The following is a 7579-nucleotide window of genomic DNA, read 5'->3' as shown; positions in this document are numbered from 1 at the left end:
ATAAGATTAACTAAAAGAAAACATGTTTTCACACAAACTTTGTGACGGAATCATACGGATCTCCAGCAATAGGAGACAATAGATAATTACGCATTTCCAATTAGCACATTCGGAACAGATAAGTTTATTTAGTCCGTTGCTGATCTATCAAAACAGTTTAGAATCCAAAAAACAGATTTGTAATGGAATTTTGTATTATTTAAAATTTGTCACTAATCCTTCTATGATCTTTTTCTTTTAGTTAAAATTTCCGTCTGTAATCTATAGCTAAAATTATCCTCCACAGAGTTTAAAAAATCATCGTAATACACACATCCATTGCTAATACATCACCTATAATAACTTAGAGAAAACAAATAACCCTCAAAATTAAATAAATGTATGTTTACAAAATTAAATAAATATATGTTTTATCACGAAACTTTGATTAATTCAATGGACCAAATTTCATGCTTGTTGTAGAAAGACATTTACTTCCATAAGTTTATCACACGAACTTTGAAACTCAAGTCATCATCCCTAAGTACATCCACATCAACTATGAAAGTAACATTTGGTGCAACCATTTCTTTGCAAACATATGAAATTATATAAATGCATAAGGTGCAAGATTAACAATAGTAAAGGGCATAATTGTAATTTATATTAAAAAAAATATTATAACATTTGTATATTTTTTTAAACAGAATATTGACTTGTTTGACCTTTGGCTAAAGATCGAGGTCTTGATAATTCAATTGATATCATATGTACATAATTAATGCATCTTACCATAAAAACCTACATGCCACTTAACAATCCAAACATAAGCACAATACAATTGCATGAAAGTAGAATGCCATTTCATGAAAAAGTATTAGGTTTTTAATTTTAAAGAAACAATTTTAAATGAACATGTACATCAAAAACAACCCCCATATGGAATGAGAGAGTCATTGTAACAAAATTATGAAAATCAAATATAATGACATTGCTATAACTGGAAAAACGACCCCTGGCCATGCTATGTTTTTTATCAAATCAAATGAAAGTATATTGTTGTAAATGACAAAAACAAACCCTATATTGTCGTTTATATTGTTTTTATTCAATTGAAGAAACACCCGTAAAAATTGAAGAAAAATACACAATGTGGAGTGAGAGAGTCATACTAACAAAATACACTTTCGGAACATAAAATAAACAAATAAAATGTGTATATAATAAAAAAAAAATAGCAATATATAGTAATGCACTTAATAAAACATAAATGTACAAAAAAAAATATGGAATTAAAGTCAAAATAAATAAAAGTAGTGAAACATCTCAAAAATTAAGGTTAAAAATTTCATTTTCATTATATTCAAAACACTATTGTAACTTGTTCAAAACATTAGAAATCATTTCAAATAAAACAATTATCGGAGTTCAATCCCAAAAATCACGTTTTGCGGAAACAATTATCGGAGTTCATAGATCTCCTCCTTAGGGTTCTTTTACATGTTTTTGTCCAAATGGAGTGGTTGTTGGGAGTTGGACGTCCCATTTATACAAACCTTTTCAGATATAGGGTTCTAGGGAGCTCGTTTGGCATAAAGGTGCCAACTTTATGGTATTAAGGGTTCCATGCATCCATTAAGCCTTTCTTCTAGCTGATTTTGAGCTTTTGAGCTTCTTGTAGCCTTGCATAAGAGTAAAGTTGGAGACTTTACTCATCAATACAACCTTAAGGGACCACATCTGCAATTTAAAGCCTTATATTGATGATTAAGTGGCTTAATAGAATAAGTGGGTTTGCTAACCGAAGAACTCGACAAGTTCATAGAAGAACTTGGTGAGTTGCTTTGGGATTGTCTCGATTCTGATGAAAAGGAGGGAAACTAGACGAGTTGAAGGGAACTCGGCGAGTTGGATCGATTTTTCTTGATTTTGTGATTTGATGAGAACTCGGCGAGTTGAAGGACCAACTTGGCGAGTTGGGTCACCTGGATCGTTGACTTTGACTTTTGACTTATGCTTTTGATCAAGTTTGTCCCAAGGGGTGTTTGAGGTATCCTGAATTGTATTCGAGGAAAATATGGGCTTAGGATAAGACCTGTATGGGATTGTGCCCAATTTGGAAAATTGGGCCAATGGTTGATTAGTGGGCCTTTAGGACATTCAGATTGAAGTTTGGGTCCTAGTTTTGGACAAGGTTGGGATAGGGGTAAAATGGTCTTTTTACCCAAGGTATGAAGTTGGTTATGGATTGGAACCTAATTGCTAATTAGGTGTTATTTTTGATCTGTTTGTTTGGAGGTGTCGTTAACTGGGTAATTCCTTCTGGAAGCTTCTGCATTCGAGGTGAGTCTCCCTTTGCAGAATTCTAAGGTTGAAGGCACCAATGCCGGCCCACTAGTTGATGTTTATAGTAAGGTGATCGTCTTTGTGATAATTTTTTGGTTTGCCACTACTTGTCAGGGTTTCTATGATTATTTGCGTATGCTATTATGTGGTAGTGGTAGGGGTGAAATAGACCCAATATCTGGTTGAAATAGACTGAAGGGGACGCTAACACCCATATATGCTCGACAGTATCTGGTTGAAACAGAACGAAGGGGAGGCCAACACCCATATATGCTCGGTAGTATCCGGGCATGTCCTGATGCCGGACAGTGTCCGATGACGGGCGGGCCTACTATATGTTTATTATATGGTATGTGGTATTTAGGGAACTCAACCAACTTTGTGCTTACGGTTTTCAGTTTATGTTTCAGGTACTCGAGTTTTCAAATGAAGATTTCGGGACGATCGCAGCGCATACACCCGCAGTTTCCGCAAAACGTGATTTTTAGGATTGAACTCCGATAATTGTTTTATTTGAAATGATTTCTAATGTTTTGAACAAGTTACAATAGTGTTTTGAATATAATGAAAATGAAATTTTTAACCTTAATTTTTGAGATGTTTCACTACTTTTATTTATTTTGACTTTAATTCCATATTTTTTTGTACATTTATGTTTTATTAAAGTGCATTGCTATATATTGCTATTTTTTTTTATTATATACACATTTTATTTGTTTATTTTATGTTCCGAAAGTGTATTTTGTTAGTATGACTCTCTCACTCCACATTGTGTATTTTTCTTCAATTTTTACGGGTGTTTCTTCAATTGAATAAAAACAATATAAACGACAATATAGGGTTTGTTTTGTCATTTACAACAATGTACTTTCATTTGATTTGATAAAAAACATAGCATGGCCAGGGGTCGTTTTTCCAGTTATAGAAATGTCATTATATTTGATTTTCATAATTTTGTTACAATGACTCTCTCATTCCATATGGGGGTTGTTTTTGATGTACATGTTCATTTAAAATTGTTTCTTGACATAATTGCAAGTTTGGTCCTTGTGGTATGTCAAAAATTGGATTTTTGGTCCAAAAAGTTTTGGGGTTGCACTAGTGGTCCAAAAGGTTTGATTTGTTGTGGAATTGGTCCAAAGGCTTAACAGCCGTTTGTGCCCTCCGTTTGTGTGAGGGTATTTTTGTCAATTCACACATCTACATCAAAATCTTCGTTATTAAAACATTCATTATCAAAACCTCCGAAATCAAATAACCAAACCTTCTCCTTTTGACACCAACGATTCCTTCGCTCTTAATCGACTGTCAAAATCATCATTCTTCCCTTCGAAACATTGAAATCAAATCCCAGCACAGTTGGCTTCAACTACACAGACTTCGCTTTCTATACATGGATTTCAACTTTGCTTCAAACCTTCAATTCTCAATCGACTTCCCAAACCTTCTTTATCTATTAAGTCCCAAAACTCCGCCTTCAATTTCAATAATTGCACCCAATCTTTGAAATATGATCAACCTAACACATCCTTCCCAAAATCGACATCAATTACAATCGATTCAACTATTGACTATAAAGCCATTCACACTTCGTTCTCAATCTCTTAGCCATTTTATCAAAGTCTTCGTTAACAGTTCTTCAATCTAACTAACCATCGATTCTTTAGTCACATGTCGTACCCAACTATCGGTCATCGATACTCCAATAAACCCATTTCGTTTTCAATCATCCACCAACGACATCAAAATCACAATTATTGATTCCAACATCGAATCCCAGCCAAATCGATCAACATACCAACATCGACCAAAATTAACACGTCGATATTGATATAATCAGTAAATAAACCATCGATTGATTCCAAAATTGTCATCAAACTTCAAACATCAACCTTCTTTATTAACATACCCAAGCATCCATCGATACTCAACTTTCAAATTCAACTGATTATTAGGCTTCAAAATCAAATTTCTAAATCATATGAAAAACTCGTATGAAGTTATTCATCCATTAAACATTGAGCATTAGAGACTGAGAATACACATCAAAATCGAACATCAAACTCAAATTAAGATAGTGTTAATTCAAGCCAATCAAACTCGAAATCGACTTAAAACAATTGTGGTTCTTTAATCAAACTCAAAATTTCAACGAACACAAATGTTGACTTTTAGTTTGACTTTACAATTGAATCAATTATCGGCAACTTTATCATAATCGATTTTATGTTTGTACAAACCAAATAAAATCAATTCACAAGACGAATTCTACAAGCATCGATTGCCTTCTTCTTGACTGTCTTCGATGCATTCCCGTTCCAATATCCTCTTCCTCCAAATCAATTATGCCTTCTTCCCTTCGTGTTCTGTATTCGTTTCTTTTGCATTCCCTTTGACAATCAATCAAATGACGAACAAAAAATCCCTTGACCCCTTCCTAATCGGGTTCCTATTTTGACCGGTCAAAAGTCAAAGTGGAATCAAACTTGAATTTTATTTATTCAAAGGTTACCCTTATTTGACAAATACTTTAGAAGATCAATCCTTTTGGACAGAAATACCCTCACACAAACAGACAGCACAAACAGCTGTTAAGCCTTTGGACCTATTTTACAACAAATCAAACCTTTTGGATCACCGGTGCAACCCCAAAACTTTTTGGACCAAACATCCAGTTTTTGACATACTACAGGGACCAAACTTGCAATTTTGTCTTGTTTCTTTAAAATTAAAAACTTAATACTTTTTCATGAAATGACATTCTACTTTCATGAAATTGAATTGTGCTTATGTTTGGATTGTTAAGTGGCATGTAGGTTTTTATGGTAAGATGCATTAATTATGTACATATGATATCAATTGAATTATCAAGACCTCGATCTTTAGCCAAAGGTCAACACAGGTCAATATTCTGTTTAAAAAAATATACAAATGTTATAATATTTTTTTAATATAAATTACAATTATGCCCTTTACTATTATTAATCTTGCACCTTATGCATTTATATAATTTCATATGTTTGCAAAGAAATGGTTGCACCAAATGTTACTTTCATAGTTGATGTGGATGTACTTAGGGATGATGACTTGACTTTCAAAGTTCATGTGATAAACTTATGGAAGTAAATGTCTTTCTACAACAAGCATGAAATTTGGTCCATTGAATTAATCAAAGTTTCGTGATAAAACATATATTTATTTAATTTTGTAAACATACATTTATTTAATTTTGTGGGTTATTTGTTTTCTCTAGGATATTATAGGTGATGTATTAGCAATGGATGTGTGTATTACGATGATTTTTTAAACTCTGTCGAGGATAATTTTAGCAATAGATTACAGACGGAAATTTTAACTAAAAGAAAAAGATCATAGAAGGATTAGTGACAAATTTTAAATAATACGAAATTCCATTACAAATCTGTTTTTTGGATTCTAAACTGTTTTGATAGATCAGCGACGGACTAAATAAACTAATCTGTCCCGAATGTGCTAATTGGAAATGCGTACTTATCTATTGTCTCCTATTGCTGGAGATCCGTATGATTCCGTCACAAAGTTTGTGTGAAAACATGTTATCTTTTAGTTAATCTTATGAATTTGTTTTTTAATCAAACGACCAAAAATTAAGTTCTATAGTTTGACCACATAATTTGATTATAATGCATCGAGCAACAATGAAACTGAAGAGGAAAGGAGTCGAACATACAGATAACAGAGACAAAAGGGATGGAGAAGTAAAAAATAAAATATGGTGATTACAGGGATGGAGAATGGAAGAAGACAACATTAAACAAATGGGAAAATTCTTGGAAGGCTGATCTGGAAGGAAGAATTGTAGTTTTGGTAGGATAAATATATTATTGATAGGGATAATGACTTGTAAGGGTAACGAACTTTCGATTTTGTTCACATTTAGTCACTAAACTTTTTTTCGTTATCTATTTGCCACTGAACTATTGAAACTGTAGACATTTTACCCTTCTGACCGGTTGTTGCCGGTCATAAGGGTAAAATGTGTACAGTTTCAATAGTTCAGTGGCAAATAGATAACGAAAAAAAGTTTAGTGACTAAATGTGAACAAAGTCGAAAGTTCGTTTCCCTCTAAAAAAGTTCAATGACTAAATGTGAACAAACTTCCTCTTGTATACATAATGGTTTTGTATTTTCCAAAATAAAAAGTCAAAATTTCCAATCCGGTTTTGGTTTTACAAAACAACTAATCATTCTCACTCATGTGAATTATGATCATTGGTTTGACATGTGGAATTAAAGAACACACAAAGAACACGGTGATTTGGGTGTTTAATAGAGAAATTTGATTATGAAAGGTGTTTACAAAAAAGGATCTAGATCTGAATATACATAATTAACACACACTAACACTCTCAATGTTATGTCTCTCAAACACACGGTATGAACCCACCTTATATAGAGGTCTTTACATATGTCTCTCTCTTTCTCTCTCTCTCTCTCTCTATATATATATATATATATATATATATATATATATATATATATATCATGTCACAAGGCTACTTTACCACATGCAAGTGAGTCTACAAAAATCAAACCATTTACAAAGTCATACATGATAACTTTGTACCCAACATTCTCCCCCTCAAAGTTAGGAATGGAATCATGGATGACCCGCTTTAAATCTTCCAAACTCGAGCAGCTTCACAAATCGAGTCTCAAACGTGACACATGTAGAGATGAACATCAAATCTTCAATTCTTCCATAACTTTTCAATCCGGGTTATAGAATGTGAGACCATACAAACCGAGCATCAAAAGGTAATTAGGAGTTTCTCATTCTCCAAAAAATTACCCAAAATTTGAGCATTTATGCACACTCCAAAAATCTTCAATAAGTCCAAACCCATCATGAACCGAAATCACTTCCAAATCTCCAGTCGAATCATTTCATAAACTTCAAATACTCTGAGGTCACTTCGGTCTTCAAGTTAGCATAATATGAAAAATTCAACTTTCGAATTTTCATATCTAAATCTCTCCTCCTTTTTATAATCAAAAAATGATTATAAACTTTATTCATCAACAAATGTTGCTAGAATTTAACAAAAATAAGCAATTTGCTAAAACATAATACAAGAGGAAGTTTGTTCACATTTAGTCATTGAACTTTTTTAGAGGGAAACGAACTTTTGATTTTGTTCATATTTAGTCACTAAACTTTTTTTCGTTATCTATTTGCGACTGAACTATTGAAACTGTACACATTTTACCCTT

This window comes from Lactuca serriola, chromosome 8, assembly GCF_051521515.1.
Source record: "Lactuca serriola cultivar US96UC23 chromosome 8, Lser_US96UC23_V15, whole genome shotgun sequence".
Taxonomy (NCBI): domain Eukaryota; kingdom Viridiplantae; phylum Streptophyta; class Magnoliopsida; order Asterales; family Asteraceae; genus Lactuca; species Lactuca serriola.
The sequence above is the reverse complement of the archived record's forward strand: the minus strand, read 5'-3'. Positions refer to the sequence as shown.